We start from the raw sequence: 21,062 nt of genomic DNA on the forward strand, positions 1-21,062 counted from the left end.
AATGGTCTCTTTAAAACTTTATAGATCATAAGTCTCATAAAACTTCTCATTGACCAAATAATATTTAAAACCCTAATCTGACTTAGGATGGCCTCCATTATATCACTCCTATATAAATCTATTATTATTTATTATCAGCCCTTAGTAAGAATAAATCGTGGAAACTAAAGGGTGGAATTGCGAGATAACTACGGATTATAATAATAATTGTGAGAGATGATAGGAATTTGAATCAAGATGCTAGTGGTGAAGGTGGTGAAAAGCAGTCAAATTCTCTGATACTGTGAAAGAAGTGCCAACACATTTCCTTGGCTGATTGGAATTAAGGGAGAAATAATAAAAGGCCTGAAGAATGACTTACAAATTTGGTCCTGAAAATTTGGAAAAATGGGTTTTTTGCTGACATGGGCAAAACAGTAGTAGAACCTGAACTGAAGGTAGTGTTGCAAAGATTAGGTATTTCTTTATAAACATAATAATTTTGAGAAGCGTATCCAATATCAAAATGTAGATGTCAAAGAAGCATTTGAATCTATGTGCTTCTAGTTCAGAGAAGAGATGTACAATGTAAAGTTGAGAGTTGTCTACATATAGTATTTAAAACTTGAGATCGACTATCAAAAATGTCAGTTGCTGTAGACTACATGTGTCTCCTCAAAATTCATATGATGAATGTGATAGTATTAGCAAGTGGGGTAGTTGGGAGGTTTTAAGGTCATGAGGGTGAAGCCCTCATAAATGGGACTAATGCTCTTGTAAAAAGGGACCCTAGAGAGTTCTCTCTCCCTTTTTCCCACATGTTAGGACACAAGGAGAAGTCAGCAGTCTGCAACCTGGAAGAGGGCTCTCACCAGAATTCGACTATGCTGGCATCATGATTTTGGACTTTTAGCCTTCAGAACAGTGAGTGAAAAAATTTCTATTGCTGATAAGCAATCAAGTTTGTTATTTTTTACAGCAGCCCAAATTGATTAAGATATCAGTAGACATGAATAAATAAAAGAGAAAGAATAATCCAAACCGGACTACTAGACATAGATGAAGTATTTGACACATGGGTGAAAATATCTATCATTACAACAACTGTATTCCTTTAAGTGATATAAAATAATATTTATTACTGTTAATAAATAGAACATATTTTAATACAAAAATTATAACACAAAATTTGGGAGAAAATGACCTGTATTTCATGCCCTGAATACACATTAAATAATTTAGAGATTTTGCAAATCTAAGAAACACTATTCAAGGAAAACCCATTTTGTTGGTGGTTTCCTTTGCAGAGTAGAAGCTTTTTATTTCGATGTGGTCCCATTTTAAAAAAAAATTCTTTTGTTCCCTTGTCTTTGGAGTTAGATCCAAAAAGAAAAAAATATTAAGACTGATGTTAAGGAGCTTACCACCTAGGTATTCTTTTAGGAGTTTTATGATTTCAGGTCTTACACGTTCCAATCTTTAATCCATTTTGAATTAATTTTGATGTATGGTTTAAAACAGTAATTCAGTTTTATTGTTTTGCATGTAGATATCTAGTTGTCCAAATAGCACTTATTGTGAAGAGAATGTCCTTTCCCTACTATATGTTCTTGCTGTCTTTGTCATATATTGACAATAGATGGGTGGGTTTATTTCTGGGCTCTCTGTTCTGTTCCTCTGATCTTTTTATCCCCAGATTTACTGAGGTGTAAATGACAAATAACAAACTGTAAATTTTAAAGATACATAGTTGGATAAGTTTTGACATATGTGTATACCTGTGAAACCATCACCATAATTAAGATAATTAGAATATCCATCACCCCAGAAGTTCTTCAGCCACATCGTAATTTCTCCCTCCTTCCCATACCAACACAATTCCACCCACAGATAACCAATCATTTGCCTTCTGTCACTATAAAATTTTACAGAAATAGAATCATAAGTATTCTTTAAAAACATTTTTAAATTTATTTATTTATTGAGGTATAGTTGATTTAAAATATATTAATTTCAGATATACAACATAGTGATTCAAAATTTTTATAGATTATACTCCATTTATAGTTATTATACAACAGTGGCTATATTCTCTCTGCTGTACAATATTTCCTTGTAGCTTATTTATATTGTACATAGGAGTTTGTACCTCTTAGTCCCCTAACCCTCTCTTGCCCCTCCTCACTTCACTCTGCCCATTGGTAACCACTAGTTTGTTCTTTATATCTGTGAGTCTGTTTCTGTTTTACTATATACATTTGTTTTATTTTTTAGATTCCACATAAAAGTGATAGTATATAGTATTTATCTTTCTCTTATTTAACTAAGCATCATACCCTCCTTCAGGTCTATCCATGATGTTGCAAATTGCAAAATTTGTTTCTTTATTATGTCTGAGTACTATTCCATTGTATACATATACTACATCTTCTTTATCCATTTATCTATTAATGGACACTTTGCTTCCATATCTTGGCTATTGTGAAAAATACTGCTGTGAACATCAAGGTACATAAATTTTTTTGAATTAGTGTTTTCATTTTCTTTGGATACATAACCAGGAGTGGAATTGCTAGATCATTTGGTAGTCCTTTAATTTTTTTGAGGAACCTCCATAATGTTTTCCACAGTGGCTGCACCAGTTTACATCCCCACCAACAGTGTACAAAGGATTCCCTTTTCTCCATATCCTTGACAACATTGGTTATTTGTGGTCTTTTTGATGATAGCCGTTCTGACAGATGTGAAGTGATAGCTCAAGGTGGTTCTGATTTGCATGATGATTAATGATGTTGAGCATCTTTTCATGTGCCTGTTGGCCACCTGCATGTCTTCTTTGGAAAAATCTTAATTCAAGTATTCTGCCCATTCAAGTTGTTTATGTTTTTGATATTGAGTTGTATGATCTGGTTATATACTTTGGAAATTAACCCATTATCAATTATACATTTGCCAATATTTTCTCCCATTCAGTAGGTTGTTTTTAAATTTTGTCAGTGGTTTCCTTTACTGTGCTTTTGTACCTTAGAAGACAGATACAAAAAAATACTACTACAATCTATGTCAAAGTGTGTTCTACCTATGTTTTCTTCTAGGAATTTTGTTTCCAGTCTTATATTTAGGTCTTTAATATATTTTGAATTTATTTTTGTATACATTGTAAGAAAATGTTATAATTTCATTCTTTTGCATGTAGCTGTCTATTTTCCCCAGCACCAATTATTGAAGAGACTGTATTTTTCCCCATTGTATATACTTCCTTCAGTTGTCATAGATTAATTGACCATAAGTGTGTGGGTGTATTTCTGGGCTTTCTGTTCTGTTACATTGATCTGTGTGTTTTGTGCCAGCACCATACTGTTTTGATGACTGTAGCTTTGTAGTACCATCTGAAGTCAGGGAGCATGATATTTCCAGCTCTGTTCTTTCTCAAGATTATTTTGGTTATTTAGGGTCTTTTATATTTTAATACAAATTTTTAAGTTAGTTGTTCTAGTTCTGTGAAAAATGTCATGGGTATTTTCATAAGGATTGCATCGAACCTACAGATTGCCTAGGAGAGTAAAGTCATTTTGACAATATTGATTTTTCCAATCCAAGAACGTGGTATATCTTTCCATCTTCAATTTCTTTCATCAGCATCTTACAGTTTTCGGCATACAGGTCTTTTGCCTCCTGAGGTAAGTTTATTCCCGGGTATTTTATTCTTTTTGATGCAATGGTAAATAGGATTTTGTTTCCATAACTTCTCTTTCTGACCTTTCACTGTTAGTGTATAGAAATGCAACATATTTCTATGTATTAATTTTGTATCCTGCAACTTTTCTGAATTCATTGATGAGCTCTAGTAGTTTTCTGGTAGCATCTTTAGGATTTTCTGTGTATAGTATCATGTCATCTGCTAACAGTGATAGTTTTATTTCTTCCTTTCCGCTTTGGATTTCTTTTATTTCTTCTCTGATTGCTGTGGCTAGGACTTCCAATACTGTGTTGAATAAAGGTAGTGAGAGTGAGCATCCTTGTCTTGTTCTTAATCTTAGAGAAAATTCTTTCAGATTTTCACTGTTGAGTATGATGTTAGCTGTGGGCTTATCATATATGTCCTTTATTATGTTGGGATATGTTCCCTCTATACCCACTTTATAAAGACGTTTTATCATAAATGGATGTTGAATTTTGTCAAAAGCTTTTTCTGCATTCATTGAGATGACATTATTTTTAATCTTCAATTTGTTAACGTGCTGAATCACACTGACTGATTTGCAGATATTGAACCATGTTTGCACCCTGGGTTAAATTACACTTGATCAAAATGTATGACCCTTAATGTATTATTGGATTTGGTTTGATAATATTTTGTTGAGGATTTTTTGCACCTATGTTCATCAGTGATATTGGCCTATAATTTTCTTTTTTTGTGTGATATCATTACCTGGTTTTGGTATTAGGGTGATGCTGGCTTGTGGAATGGTTTCAGAAGCATTCCTTCCTTTTCAAATTTTTGGAATAGTTTGAGAAGGATAGGTGTTAATTCTTCTCTAAACATTTGATAGAATTCACCTGTGAAGCTATCTGGTCCTAGACTTCTGTTTGTTGGGGAGATTTTTATTACTGATTCAATTTCATTGCTGGTAATTGGTCTGTTCACATTTTCTATTTCTTCCTGGTTCAGTCAGGAGATTTTCCATTTCTTCTAAGTTGTCCAATTTATTGGAATATAGTTGTTCATAGTTACCTCTTGTGAACCTTTGTATTTCTGTGGATTCAGATGCAACTTCTTTTTAATTTCTGATTTTATTGATTTGGGCCTTCTCTTTTTCCTGATGACTCTGGCTAAAGATTTATCAATTTTGTTTATCTTTTCAAAGAACCAGCTTTTATTTTCATTGGCCTTTTCTATTATTATTTCTTTACTTCTACTAATTTTTCATTATGTTTGTTCTTCCTTTTCTTGTTCTGTTAGGTGTAAGGTTAGTTTGTTTCTTGGAGATTTTTCTTACTTCCTGAGGCAGGCTTGTATCACTATAAACTTCCCTCTTAGAACTGATTTTGCTGTGTTCCATATATTGTGGAAGGTTTTGTTTTCACTTTCATTGACATCCAGGTATTTTTAAAAATTTCCTCTTTGACTTCTGCAATGATCCATGGTTGTTTAGGAGCATATTGTTTAGCCTCCACATGTTAGTAATTTTTGCAGTTTTTTTCCTTGTAGTTGATTTCTACTCTCATAGCATTGTGGTTGGAAAAGTTGCTTGATATGAATTTTCTCAAATTTACTGAGACTTGCTTTGTGACCTAACTTGTGATCTACCCTTGAGAATGTTCCATGTGCATTTGAAAAATGTGTATTCTGCTCTTTTTGGATGGAATGTTCTATATATCAATGAAGTCCATCTGATATAATGTGTCAATGAAGGTTATTGATTTTCTCTCTGGATGATCTGTCCATTGAAGTAAGTGGGGATTTAATGTCTCCCACTATTATTGCATTACTGTCAGTTTCTCCCTTTATGTCTGTTAATGTTTGCTTTATTTATTTAGGTGCTCCTTTGTTGGGTACATATATATTTACAAATGTTACAAATTTCTTCTTGGATGGATCCCATGGTCATTATATAATGTCCTTCTTTGTCTCTAGTTACAGTCTTTGTTCTAAAGTCTATTTTACCTGATAAGAGTATTGCTAACCCAGCTTTCTTTTTGATTTTCATTTTCATGAAATAACAATTTCCAACCCCTCACTTTCAATCTGTGTGTCTTTAGATCTGAAGTGAGTTTCTTATAGGCAGCATACGTATGGAGTTTGTTTGTGTATCCATTTAGTCCCTCAACTTTTTTTGTTTTGAGCATTTATTCCATCTATTGGGTTTGTCAAAAAGTGCCTTTGGTTTTTAAGTAAAATTAAAGGCACATTTTTCATTTTCACCAAGAACTTTACTGAACAATGTATTCACCCTTTCGTTCCACTACATTCTGCCATTTTCCAGGCAACTTCATAATTCTATCTTCCCAAAACTTTTTATCTTTTTGAGCAAAGCACTCTTCCAGGTGCCTTTTACAGTCTTTCAGGGAATTGAAATTTTTTCCATTAAGAGAATTTTGTAAAGACTGAAATAAATGGAAATCCGAAGGTGCAATGTCTGGTGAATATAGCAGATGAATCAGAACTTCCCAGCCAAGCTTTAACAGTTTTTGCCTCGTCATCAAAGAAACATGTGGTCTTGCATTTTCCTGATGGAAGATTATGCATTTTCTGTTGACTAATTCCAGATGCTTTTCATTGACTGCTGCTTTCAGTTGGTCTAATTGGGAGCAGTGCTTTCAGTTGGTCTAATTGGGAGCCGTGCTTGTTGGAATTAATCGTTTGGTTTTCTGGAAGGAGCTCCTAAAAGAGGATTCCCTTCCAATCCCACCACTACATCACCTTCTTTGGATGAACACCAGCCTTTGGTGTGGTTGGTGGTATTTCATTTTGCTTGCCCCATGATCTCTTGCATTCCACATTATTGTATAGTATCCACTTTTCATCGTCCACCACAATTTGTTTTAAAAATGGAATGTTTCATTACATTTCAGTAGAGAATCATATGCAGAAATATGGTCAAGAAGGTTTTCTTCATTTATGTGGAACCCAGACATCAGAGTGATTAACATAACCAAGCTGGTGCAAATGATTTTCAACGCTTGATTTGGATATTTTGAGTATGTTGGCTATCTCCTGCATGGTAAACGATTGTTCTCAATGAATGTCTCGATGTGATTGCTATCAACTTCCACTGGTCTACCGACCGTGGGGCATCATCCAGCGAGAAATCTCCAGCACAAAACTTCGCAAACCACTTTTGACATGTTCGATCAGTCATTGCACCTTCTCCATATACTGCACAAAATTTTTTTTTGCATTTCGGTTGCGTTTTTACCTTTCTTGAAATAATAAAGCATAAAATGCCAAAAAATGTTGCTTTTTCTCTACCACCTTCAATATTAAAATGGCTACACAAAAATTCACCAATTTTCATAAGTCTTTAGTGCACACTGATATCACAGCTGTCACATACAATCTAACAAAATTGCTTTGAATGAAGTTAAAGACAACTAAGTGCTACTACAGCCATCTTACGGAAAAAAACGAATGAACCTTTTGGGCAACCCAATACATTAAATTAATTACTGATAGGTTTGCATTTACTGCCATTTTGTTAATTGTTTGGGGGTTGTTTTTGTAGTTCTTTTTTATTCCTTTCTTCTACCTTTGTTCTCTCACCTTGTTATTTGATGACTATCTTTATTGTTATCTTTGGATTTTTCTTTTTTGTGTATCTATCTCTCATAGATTTTTTTTGGTTTGTAGTTACTATGAGGTTTAAATATAGCAATCTATCTATCTATCTATCTATGCATGATGATTTTAAGTTGCTTATCTCTTAGTTTCAAATGCATTTTAACTATTCTGTATTTTTTACTCCAATCCCCCCACAATTATTGTTTTTCACATCATATTTTACATGTTTTCATTTTTGGTATCCCTTAACTACTTATTGTATATACAGATGATTTTACTACTTTTGTCTTAATTTTCCTACTAGCTTCATATGGGGCTGATTTACTAACTTTATGTTTGTCTTTTCCAATGAGCTTTTTCTTTTTGTAATTTTCATCTTCCTATTTGTAGCCTTTTCTTTTTTGCTTAGAGAGGTCCCTTTAACGTTTCTTGTAAAGTTCATTTCGTAGTGCTAAACTCTTTTAGCTTTTGCTTATCTGTAAAACTTTTGATCTCTCCATCAAATCTGAATGAGAGTCTTGCCAGGTAGTATATTCCTGATTGTAGGCTTTCCCCTTTCATCACTTTAAATATATTGTGCTACTTCCTTCCCACCTGCAAAGTTTCTGCTGAAAAGCCAGCTGGTAGAGTTATGGGAGTTCCCTTGTATGTAACATTGTTTCCCCTTGTTGCTTTTATTATTGTCTGTCTTTAATTTTTGCCATTTTAATTATAATATGTCTTGGTGTGGTCCTCTTTGGGTTGATCTTGTTTGGGACTCTCTTTGCTTCCTGGACCTGGATGTCTGTTTCCTTTCCCAGGTTAGGGAAGTTTTCAGCTATTTGTCTTCATATATAGTCTCTGCCCCTTGCTCACTGTCTCTTCTTCTGGGACCCCTATAATGTGAATGTTAGTAGACTTGATGCTGTCTCAGAGGTCTCTTAAACTGTCCTCATTTCTTTTCATTCGTTCTTCTTTTTCCTGTTCAGCTTCAGTGACTGACATCCACTGCTCTCTCTTCCAGCTCACTGATCTGTTCCTCTTTATCATTTAATCTACCATTGATTCCTTCTAATGTATTTTTCATTTTAGCTATTGTATTTTTAATCTCTGGTTCTTCTTTGCATTTTCTATCACTCTGTTTATCCATTCTCCTCTCAAGTTCTTTGAGCATTTTTACAATCATTACCTTGAATTCTTTATTGGGTAGATTGCCTATCTCCACTTCACTTAGTTGTTCTTTTGGGGTGTTATCTTGTTCCTTCTATTGGAACATGTTCCTCTGTCACCTCATTTTGCAAATCAGCTGTTTCCTTTTTTGTGTATCTGGTAGGCTGGTTACATTTCATGACCTTGCAATATTATCCTTTTGTTGGAGATGTCCTATACATCCCAGCAGCAACCTCCCCTCTGTATGTTGTGTGCTCTAGGTGTGTCTCCTATGTGCACTGTGTGGGTCCTTCTGTTGTGGAGAGCTGACTACTGAAGGTGGTATTGTAGGTATGGCTGGTCCCAGATCCATTTGGTTGCCAGTCCCTGCCTTGTGTGTAGGCTGTTGGATGCTGGTAGGCAGGTCTGGGTCATGCAGCAGCTGGCTGTAGAACTCTAGGGGGTCCAAGGACTAATATGGGCTCACTGATGGGTAGAGCCAGGTCCCCAGGTCTCTGGCTGTAGATCCCTGTATGTCCCAAAGCTGGTATCAGCCTGCTGGTGGGTGGAGCTGGATCTCAAGGATTCTGGCTGAGGAGCACAAGGTGTCCCAGAGTATGCCTGCTGGTTGTCAGGGATGGAATCCATGTGGTTGTAGGGTTGCTGCTGGCCTGCTGACATGCTGTTTGGATCCTAACAAAGGAGGCTGCTGGGCTGAGGTTGTCTTGAGGCTGCTGTCTGCATGCTGGTGGGTAGGATGGGGTCCAGTAGATCCTGGGGCTGCTACCCGCCCAACAGAGCATTAAGTTGGATCCTGGAGTTAGTGCTGGTCCACTAGCAGGCAGAGGTGGGTCCTAGGCTCTCTTCCTGCAGGGCCCAGGTACCTCAAAGCTGCTGCTGGACTGCTGATGGGTGGGTCCAGTTCCTGACATAGCTGGATGCAGGTTCCAGGGTATCTTGTCCTAAAGCTTGTATTGGCCCGATGGTGAGTGGGGCTGGATTCCAAAGAGGTGGGCTGAGGGGCCCAAGTTGTCTCAGAGCTTGTCTTTGCCAGCTGATGCACAGGGATGGGGCCCTTTGTGACCCAGGGCTGGTGTTGGCCTGCTGGTAGGTGGACTGGGTCTGCCAGGGCAGGCTGCAGCACTGTTGTGATCCTGGGGCTAGTGTCTGTCTGGTGGTGGTGACACTGGTGCACAGTGGGTTCTGAAGCTCATGCCTGCCCAGTAATAGGCAGAGTTGTGTCCTAGGGTCTCTGGTTGCTGGGCCTTGGGGGTCCCAGGTCTCATTCCTGTTGTGTGGGGTTGGTTCCTGTGCCCACTAGTGGACAGGGCCATGTACAGGGTGGCTTTGGGCTCAGAGGTTCTTAAGTCAGCCTGCCTGCTAGTGGGTGGGGCTATGTCCCCACCCTGCTAGTTACTTGGCCTGAGGTGTCCCAGTAATAGTGCCTACAGGCTGTGGGAAGAAGCAGGGCTGGGTCCCAAGGGTCATAAGCTACAGGGAGGAGTACAGATTGGTGCTTGCCAGCACTAGTGTCCATGTGGTAGAAGGAGCTCCCCAAAATGGCTGCTGCTAGTGTCTGTTGTCCCAAGGTGAATTTAGGTTGCCTCCTGCCTCTCCAGGAGACTCTCCAAGATCAGCAGGTGGGTCTGGCCCAGGCTCCTTTCAAATTACTGCTTCTGTCCTGAGTCCCAGAGCCCGTGAGATTTTGTATGTGTCCTTTAAGAGCAGAGTCTCTATTTTCCCACAGCCCTCTGTCTCTCCCAAAAGTATACCCTGGTGGCTTTCAAAGACAAATGTTCTCGGGGCTTGTCTTCCTGGCACAGAACCACTGGGCTGGGAAGCCCGATGTGGGGCTCAGGCCCCCTCTCCTTGGGGAGAACCTCTGCAATTTTTATTATTCTCCCATTTGTGGGTTAACCACTCAGGGGTATGGATCTTGACCATACCACAAGTCTCTCTTATCTGTCTTGCTGTGATTCCTTCTTTATATCTTTAGTTGCTTTTCCATTAGATTTCAGTCTTTTTCATCAATAGTTGCTCTGTAAATAGTTGTAATTTTGGTGTGCCCATGACAGGAGTTGAGTGCAGGTCTTCCTACTCTACCATCTTGCAGCAATCTCAATGTATGTGTCTATTTTTATGCTGATACCATACTGTTTTGATTACTATAGCTTTGTAGTACAGTCTGAAATCAGGATGTATGATACCTCCAGCTTTGTTCTTTTTTCTCAGTATTGTTTTGGCTATTCAGGGTCTTTTGTGGTTCCATACATATTTTAGAATTATTTGTTCTAGTTCTGTGAAAATTGCCATTGGCATTTTGATAGCTACTGTAGATAGCTTTGGGTATTGTAATCATTTTAACAATATTAATTCTTCTAATCCATAAGCATGGAATATCTTTCCACTTGTTTGTGTCTTCTTCAGTTTCTTTCATCACTGTCCAGTAGTTATCTGTGTACAGTGTCACTCCTTGGTTAGATTTATTCCTAAGAATTTTATTCGTTTTGATGCTATTGTAAATTGAATTGTTTTCTTCATTTCTCTTTTTGATAGTTTGTTATTAATGTATAGAATTTTGTATCCTGCAACTTTATTGAATTCATTTATTAATTTTATCAGTTTTTGGTGGAGTCTTTAAGGTTTTCTATACGTAGTATCGTCTCATCTGCAAGTAGTGAGAGTTTTCTTTTGTTCCAATTTGTATGCCTTTTATTTCTTTTTCTTTCTAATTTCTCTGTCTAGAAATTACACTACTGTATTAAATAAATAAAAGTGGGGAGTGTTGGCATCCTTGTCTTGTTCCTGATCTTAGAGGAAAAGCTTTCAGCTTGCCTTTGAGTCTGATATTAGATGTGGGCTTTCATACATGGCCCTTACTGTCTTGGAGTACATTCCTTTTATATCTTATTTGTTGAGAGTTTTTATCATGAAAGATTGTTGAATTTTGTCCAAAGCTTTTTCTACATCTATTGAGATGATGTGATTTTTATCCTTTATTCTGTTTTAATGTGCTGTATCATACTAACTGAGTTTTGTGTGTTGAACTATTCTTGCATCCCAGAGATCAATCCCACTTGGTCATGGTGTATAGTCCTTTTAAGGTGCTGTTGAATTTGGTTTGCTGGCATTTTGTTGAGGGCTTTTGCATCTATGTTCACCAGGGATATTGTATTGTATAGTTCTTTTCTTATAGTGTCTTTGTTTGGCTTTGATATCAGGGTACTGCTGGCCTCATGAAATGAGTTTAGAAGTGTTCCTTCTTCTCCAGGAAGACTTTAAAAGGGTTTGGTGTAAATGCGTTTTTTTTTTTTTTAATTTTTAGTAGAATTCACCAGTGAAGCCACCTCATCTTGGACTTTGCTTCATGGGGAGATTATTAATTACTCACTTATTATTCATATAAATGTTTTACCTCATCATGATTCAGTCTCAATAGGTTGTATGTTCTATAAATTTATCCATTTCTTATACGTTATCCAATTTGTTGGTGCATAATTATTCATAGTAGTTTTTTATGATCCTTTTTATTTCTGTGGAGTCAACTGTAATGTCTCCTCTTCCACTTATGATTTTATTTACTGGAGTCTTTTTCTTCTTAGTATAGCCAAGAGTTTGTCAGTTTAGTTGATCTTTCAAAAAAACAAAAACCCCAACTTTTAGTTTTGTTGATTTTTTTCCCTTGAGTTTCTATTTTCTTCTATTGCATTTATTTCTGATGCTTGTTATTTATTTTCTTCCTTCTGCTAACTTTGTGCTTTGATTTTTCTTCTTTCTCTAGTTCTTTGAGGTATAAAGTTAGCTTGTTTGGAGTTAGGGGAAAAGGGAATTTGTTATTCAATGGGTATAAAGTTTCAGTTATGCAAGATAAATATGTTGTAGAGATCTGTTGCATAAAAGCATGCCTAGAGGTAACAAAGCAGTGTTTTGTACTTAATTTGTTAAGAGGGTAGATCCTGTATTAAGTGTTTTTAACACAATAAAAGAAAAAAGTGGTTAAAATAATAAATTTTATATTTTGTATATTATCACAATAAAAAAATAATGCTAAGCACCAAAACCTCCCAAAGCATTACCTTTACTTTCGTTTGCTCTTCACTAATTTGCAGAGAAAGTAGTACTGAGAACTATCTTATTAGAATGAGCTTGTCTCACCTTGGACTCGACTCTGGCATAAGTAAATTGTATCTGTTTCTACTAATAGCTTGTATTTGTTTTGTCTATTTAGACAAGATTTGGACACATATATTGAAACTATGTTCTTTAGATTATACAAGATATATTTTAGAGATAACTTAAATATTAAACCTGATATTTTGCTTTATGATTTAATTAAAAGTACCTTGGGCTATAAGACAAATCTACATTCAAATCATAGATCTACTAAATATTATCTTTACTTTTCCCTTATAATGAAATTGAACAAGTCCTGACTTCTTCCTTTTTTAGTTTCCTGATGCACAGCAACTATACAATATTTATCTTATGGACTGAAACAAACATAATATCAGTTTTCAAGCAACAGTATGGATTACTAAACTGAAATAAATGTCAGCATATCAAGGATAAATTTTAATGAATGAGTTTAGGGAACTATATAAAGGAGATTATTCATTATTACAAACTACTCTCTACTCAGAAACACAACACTACATACATAACTAACTTGAGAAAATATTGTTCATACTATTTTCTAAATTCAATATGTGTGTGTGCATTATATATGTGTATTATATATACAGTTATAAGAAGTTATCAAATATTTTCACTTTTCCAACAGAGTACAGCATTGATGATCACCATTTTTTTCAGTCAATAAGTTGATGAGTAATGGAATAACTGAATACAAATAAGTTTGACTGGTTCCATGGTTAAGTCTCAAATTATGAAAAAAAACACTCTGTTTGCCTATTAATGTATTTTCTTGCTAGAACTCATGTGACATGTTCCAACACATGTTGGAACTTCATTTAGAGATGGACAATCACACTCTACCATCCAACAGCTTCTGTAAACTACACATCATGTAGTTTGTGGACGAGTGTATAGAGTACATAAAATCGACTTGGCTTCTACCCCATCTCATTAGCTTCAATGTGAGGATACTAGTAGCAACTTCATATCCATAAAGTCACCGTTAGGCTTTTATGAGAATATATTATATTGTATCATGTCATATTATATCATAATATCACAAATGAGCACTCAATAAATGTCAACTATTACTTTTTTTTTATTGGTGGCTAAACTTCCTTTTTGGCTTAAAGAAACGAATAGGATGTGGTGGGTAGGTGTTTATTTAATTGTGTCTGTGAGAGGGTAGTAGTCCTAAAAATAAATAAACATATATGTGTGTGTATATATCTTCATCTCAGCAAGCTACTATGTATTTTTATAAAACTGTATTACTCAGAGCATGACATATTTTATTGTCAATCTTTATGTTCATATGCACTCTTCCCTCTCCCTAGAATTTTCCACTATCTATCTTCCCTCAACCTACGTGTCAACTTTTTTCTTCTTAACTGTCACTTCTTTTCAGAAGACATTTTGGTTTTCATCAAAGGACTGACTAGAAACTTCTCAGGAATAAAATTAAATTCTAATTTCCTAGTAAAGGATTTAAGGGCTCAGAAAATATTTGTTTAATGACTGAATTTAGCTCCATGTGTTAAGGGAATATTCATAAATTTCATTCAAAGGAGCTGGGGAGGAGACAAACTATTGGGGAATTGCTTCTTGATGATGTAAGAATAATGAATGGTATTTATTATGTACTGTAGTTGGAATAATGGTGTGAAGAAGCACAGCTAGAGAGAAAAAAGAAAATGTTAAATATGACAAACCTAAGTAGTGGTCCCATAACATCTTAATGAAAAACAGTGTAATAGCAACAGGCTCCAAAATCCTATGCTTTCTAATTCAAGAACGTGGGACTGGTCTGCAATCTATGGAAAAGCAACAATTCAAGTTTTTAAAATTTTTTTCAATTGAGAATGTCAGTTCTATGTGAGATAAAGGGAATTGGGGTAATAGATAAGCTTGAGAAACTAGGATCACAGTCATGCATTAATAAGAAGATTTAGTCAGTCTCTGGTTTACTCAGAGGTCCTTGTGTCCAGAATGACCAGTAAACTCAACATGAAACAGCACTGGTTAGAAATAACAAATATTAGACAAGACACAGACATTGTGTCAGAGTGGCAAATGTAAATTCCTGGCAATCTATCCTTAGAAGTTTGAATTCCATCCACTTACAATTATTTGCTTTGGTCCCCAATATTGTAGTATCACAACACTATATTGAAATTCCTTCTTAATATCAAGAATTGTGAATAGTCTAGGATTTTACTCTACTTACAAGCCTCTAAGTGAGGTAGTTACTGCTTCATGGATACTAGCTGCCTAAAGACTTCCAGAGCCCATAACCACCTCTAGACATGCCCCTAGACATGGCCCTGCCACCAACACAGGGCCAAAACCAAGCTCCACACACCAGTGAGCAGGCATCAGCCCTTCCCACTAGGAAGACTGCACAAGCCTCTAGAGCAGCCTCACCAATCGGGGCAGACACCAGAAGCAAGAAAACTAAAATCCCACAGCCTGTGGAACTGAGTACACAAACAGAGGTCAGAACCTACTCTGGGACCAGCTTGTCCCTGGCCCTTGGGTGACAAGAGGGGAGGGTACTGCTGGGACACATAGGACATGCCCTACAGAGGACCAATTCTCCACAGTCTAAAAACATAATTAACCTTCCACATACATAAAAATACAAATAGGAGTTTAGATAAAATGGTATGGCAGAAAAATATGTTCCAGACAAAGGAACAAGATAAAACTCCAGAAGACTAAGTGATGTGGAGATAGGCAATCCACCCGAGAAACAGTTCAGAGTAATTATCATAAAGATGATCCAAAAACTCTGGAAAAGAATGAATGCACAGGAAATTCCCTGGCAGTCCAGTGGTTGGGACTCCACGTTCTCATTGCTGAGGGTCCGGGTTCAATCCCTGGTCAGGAAACGAAGATCCCAGAAGCCTCATGGGAAAAAAAAAGAATGGATGCACAGATCCATACAGGATCAACCCAAGGAGGAACACACCAAGACACACAGTAATCAAATTCAAATTGACAAAAATTACAGATAAAGAGAAAATATTTTAAAAAAACAAGGGAAAGGCAAGAAATAGCATACAAGGGAATCCCCATAAGACCATCAGCTGATTTTTCAGCAGAAACTCTGCAGGCCAGAAGGGAGTGGCATGATATATTTAAAGCTATGAAAGGGAAATACCTACAACCAAGAATACTCTACCTAGAAAGGCTCTCATTCAGATTTGATGGAGAAATCAAAAGCTTTGCAAACAAGCAAAAGCAAAAAAATTCAGCACCATTAAACTGGCTTTACAACAAATGCTAAACGAATTTCTCTAGGCAGAAAAGAAAAAGCCACAACTATTAATAGAAACAAGAAAATTATGAATGGGAAAGCTCACCAGTAAAGGCAAACATACAGTAAAGGTAGGAAATCATCCACAGACAAATATGATATCTAAACAAGTAATCTTGAGAGGAGGAGAGTACAAATCAGAATATGTGAACTGCATTTGAAATTAACAGACCAGCAACTTAAAACAATCATGGATATAAATAGACTGCTATATCAAAACGTCATGGCAACCATAAACCAAAAATCTATAACAGATATACACACAAGAAAGAAAAAGGAATCCAAACCCAACGCTATAGAAACTCATCAAATCACAAGAAAAGAGAGCAAAAGAGGAAAGGAAGAAAAATGACCTTCAAAAACAAATCCAATATAATTAACAAAATGGCAATAAGAACATACATATCAATAATTACCTTAAATGTAAATGAATTAAATGCTCCAACCAAAAGACATATAGACTGACTGAATCGATATAAAAACAAGATCAATATATATGGTGTTTACAAACACAAACTTCAGATCTAGAGACGAATACAGACTGAAGGTGAGGGGGTGGATAAAGGTATTGCATGCAAATGAAAATCAAAAGAAACTGGGAGTAACAATACTTATATCAGACAAACTAGACTTTAAAGACTGTTACAAGAGACAAAGAAGGACACTACATAATGATCAAGGGATCAACCCAAGAAGAAGATATAACAATTGTAAATATTTATGCACCCAACATAGAAGAACCTCAATATATAAGGCAGATGTTAACAGACATAAAATGAGAAATTGACAGTAACACAATGATAACACAATGATCCAAAACCTATGGGATGCAGGAAAAGCACTTCTAAGAGGGAAATTTATAGCAATAAAACTTACCTCAGGAACCAAGAAAAATCTTAAATAAACAACCTAATGTTACAAGAAAAGATAACCTAGAGAATGGGAGGAAAAATTTGCAAAAGATGTGACTAACAAGGTATACAAACAGCTCATACAGCTCAATATCAAAAAACAACAACAATATCCCAATGAAAAAATGGGCAGAAGATCTAAAAAGACATTTCTCCAAAGATGACATACAGATGGCCAACAGGCACATCAAAATATGCTCAATATTGCTAATTATTAGAGAAATGCAAATCAAAACTACAATGAGCTATCACCTCATTCTGGTCAGAATGGCCATCATCAAAAAGTCTACAAATAATAAATGCTGAGAGGGTGTGGTGTAAAAGGAAGCCTCATGCAGTGTTAGTGGGAATGTAAATTGGTACAGCGACTATGGAGAACAGTGGAAGTTCCTAAAAATAGAGTTACCATATGATTCTGCAATCCCAATCCTGGGCATATATCTGGAGGAAAGCATAATTCAAAGAGAGACATGTACACACAATGTTCACTGCAGCACTATCTATAACAAGATATCACTGCTGTACACCTGAAAATAACACGGCAGTGTAAATCAACTATATTTCAATAAATTTTTTTAAAAAATATTTAAAGAAAATGAGGTAAATATTTTTATTTTAATAAGAACAATAAGAGGTAAAAAGGATACATTAAGGCTTTACTTATTAATTTTATTTATACTACAAAAATCAATGATATCAATTAAACAATTTGGGGTTTGTTGTTTCACATGATGCAAATACTCTTGTCAGCATTACTTTATATTATTTTAAAATGATAATACTTATAGGACATACTTGCCTGACCATCATTTTCCCTCTTATTTTTTTACATCTTTATTGGAGTATAATTGCTTTACAATGATGTGTTAGTTTCTGCTTTATAACAAAGTGAATCAGTTATAAATATACATATATTCCCATATCTCCTCCCTCTTGCACCACCCTCCCTCCCTATCCGACCCAGCCAGGTGGTCACAAAGCACTGAGCTGAACTCCCTGTGCTATGTGGCTGCTTCCCACTAGCTATCGATTTTACGTTTGGTAGCATATATATATGTCCATGTCTCTTTCTCGATTTGTCAGAGTTTACCCTTCCCCCTCCCCATATCCTCAAGTCCATTCTCTAGTAGGTCTGTGTCTTTATTCCTATCTCACCCCTAGGTTCTTAATGACATTTTCTTCTTATATTCTATATATATGTGTTAGCATATGGTATTTGTCTTTCTCTTTCTGACTTCACTCTGTATGACAGGCTCTAGGTCCATCCACCTCACTACAAATAACTTTTTATGGCTGAGTAATATTCCATTCTATATATGTGCCACATCTTCTTTATCCATTCATCCGATGATGGACACTTAGTTGTTTACATCTCCTGGCTATTGTAAATAGAGCGGCAATGAACATTTTGTTACATGACTCTTTTTGATTTATGGTTTCTCAGGGTATATGCCCAGTAGTGGGATTGCTGGGTCATATGGTACTTCTATTTGTAGTTTTTTAAGGAACCTCCATACTGTTCTACATAGTGGCTGTACCAATTCACATTCCCACTAGCAGTTCAAGAGTGTTCCCTTTTCTCCACACCCTCTCCAGCATTTATTGTTTCTAGATTTTTTGATGATGGCCACTCTGACTGGTGTGAGATGATATCTCATTGTAGTTTTGATTTGCATTTCTCTAATGATTAATGATGTTGAGCATTCTTTCATGTGTTTGTTGGCAACCTGTTTATCTTCTTTGAAGAAATGTCTACTTAGGTCTTCTGCCCATTTTTGGATTGGGTTGTTTATTTTTTTGTTATTAAGCTGCATGAGCTGCTTATAAATTTTGGAGATTAATCCTTGGTCAGTTGCTTCATTTGCAAATATTTTCTCCCATTCTGAGAGTTGTCTTTTGGTCTTGTTTATGGTTTCCTTTGCTGTGCAAAAGTTTTTAAGTTTCATTAGGTCCCATTGTTTAATTTTTGTTTTTGTTTCCATTTATCTAAGAGGTGGGTCAAAAAGGATCTTGCTGTGATTTATGTCATAGAGTGTTCTGCCTATGTTTTCCTCTAAGAGTTTGATAGTTTCTGGCCTTACATTTAGGTCTTTAATCCATTTTCAGCTTCTTTTTGTGTATGGTGTTAGGGAGTGTTTTAATCTCATACTTTTACATGTACCTGTCGAGTTTTCCCAGCACCACTTATTGAAGAGGCTGTCCTTTCTCCACTGTACATTCCTGCCTCCTTTATTAAAGATAAGGTGACCATATGTGCGTGGGTTCATCTCTGGGCTTTCTATCCTGTTCCACTGATCTATATTTCTGTTTTTGTGCCAGTACCATACTGTCTTAATTACTGTAGCTTTGTAGTATAGTCTGAAGTCAGGGAGCCTGATTGCTCCAGATCCATTTTTCTTTCTCAAGATTGCTTTGGCTATTCGGGGTCTTTTGTGTTTCCATACAAATGGTGAAATTTTTTGTTCTAGTTCTCTGAAAAATGCCAGTGGTAGTTTGATAGGGATTACATTGAATCTGTAGATTGCTTTGGGTAGTAGAGTCATTTTCACAATGTTGATTCTTCCAATCCAAGCACATGGTATATTTCTCCATCTATTTGTATCATCTTAATTTCTTTCATCAGTGTCTTATAATTTTCTGCATACAGGTCTTTTGTCTCCTTAGGTAGATTTATTCCTAGATATTTTATTCATTTGTTGCAATGGTAAATGGGAGTGTTTTCTTGATTTCACTCTACATTTTTCATCATTAGTGTATAGGAATGCCAGAGATTTCTGTGCATAAATTTTGTACCTGCTACTTTACCAAATTCATTGATTAGCTCTAGTAATTTTCTGGTAGCATCTTTAGGATTCTCTATGTATAAGTATCATGTCATCTGCAAACAGTGACAGCTTTACTTCTTTTCCAATTTGGATTCCTTTTATTTCCTTTTCTTCTCTGATTGCTGTGGCTAAACCTTCCAAAACTATGTTGAATAAGAGTGGTGAGAGTGGGCAACCTTGTCTTGTTCCTGAGCTTCGTGGAAATGCTTTCAGTTTTTCAACACTGAGGATGATGTTGGCTATGGGTTTGTCATATATGGCCTTTATTATGTTGAGGAAAGTTCCCTCTATGCCTACTTTCTGCAGGGTTCTTATTATAAATGGGTGTTGAATTTTGTCGAAAGCTTGCTCTGCATCCATTGAGACGATCATGTGGTTTTTCTCCTTCAATTTGTTAATATGGTGTATTACATTGATTGATTTGCGTATATTGAAGAATCCTTGCATTCCTAGAATAAACCCCATTTGATCATGGTGTATGATCCTTTTAATGTGCTGTTAGATTCTGTTTGCTAGTATTTTGTTGAGGATTTCTGCATCTATGTTCATCAGTGATATTGGCCTGTAGTTTTCTTTCTTTGTGACATCCTTCTCTGGTTTTGGTATCAGAGTGATGGTGGCCTTGTAGAATGAGTTTGGAAGTGTTCCTCCCTCTGCTATATTTTGGAAGAGTTTGAGAAGGATAGGTGTTAGCTCTTCTCTAAATGATTGATAGAATTCGCCTGTGAAGCCATCTGGTCCTGGGCTTTTGTTTGTTGGAAGATTTTTAATCCCAGGTTCAATTTCAGTGCTTGTGATTGGTCTGTTCATATTTTCTATTTCTTCCTGATCTTTTTTATTTCTGCAGTGTCAGTTGTTACTTCTCCTGTTTCATTTCTAATTTTATTGATTTGAGTCTTCTCCCTTTTTTTCTTGATGAGTCTGGCTAATGGTTTATCAATTTTGTTTATCTTCTCAAAGAACCAGCTTTTAGTTTTATTGATCTTTGCTATTGTTTACTTCATTTCTTTTTCATTTATTTCTGATCTGCTTTTTATGATTTTGTTCCTTCTGCTAACTTTGGGTTTTTTTTGTTTTTCTTTCTCTAATTGTTTAGGTGCAAGGTTAGGTTGTTTATTCGAGATGTTTACTGTTTCTTAAGGTAGGATTGCATTGCTATAAACTTCCCTCTTAGAACTGCTTTTGCTGCATCCCATAGGTTTTGGGTCGTCATGTCTCCATTGTCATTTGTTTCTAGGTATTTTTTGATTTCCTCTTTGATTTCTTCAGTGATCCCTTCGTTATTAAGTAGTGTATTGTTTAGCCTCCATGTGTTTGTATTTTTTACAGATCTTTTCCTGTAATTGATATCTAGTCTCATAGTGTTGTGGTCGGAAAAGATACTTGATACAATTTCAGTTTTCTTAAATTTACCAAGGCTTGATTTTGTGAACCAAGATATGATCTATCCTGGAGAATGTTCCATGAGCACTTGAGAAAAACGT

The 21,062-nt window shown here is 36.0% G+C and overlaps 2 long non-coding RNA genes across 2 annotated transcripts in view; one reads left to right on the forward strand and one right to left on the reverse strand.

The window, feature by feature from the left end:
* LOC109548826 (uncharacterized) overlaps positions 1 to 21,062 on the reverse strand; it is a 128,932-nt gene that overhangs the window by 66,399 nt on the left and 41,471 nt on the right. The window lies entirely within an intron of this gene.
* The window catches only part of LOC141278790 (uncharacterized), an 81,242-nt gene that overhangs the window by 55,800 nt on the left and 4,380 nt on the right, over positions 1 to 21,062 (forward strand). The window contains exon 2 of the long non-coding RNA XR_012332012.1: positions 805 to 903. This is a non-coding gene — a long non-coding RNA (uncharacterized lncRNA). The remainder of the gene's footprint in view (positions 1 to 804; positions 904 to 21,062) is intronic.

Source organism: Tursiops truncatus, chromosome 5, assembly GCF_011762595.2.
Source record: "Tursiops truncatus isolate mTurTru1 chromosome 5, mTurTru1.mat.Y, whole genome shotgun sequence".
In the NCBI taxonomy this organism is placed as follows: Eukaryota; Metazoa; Chordata; class Mammalia; order Artiodactyla; family Delphinidae; genus Tursiops; species Tursiops truncatus.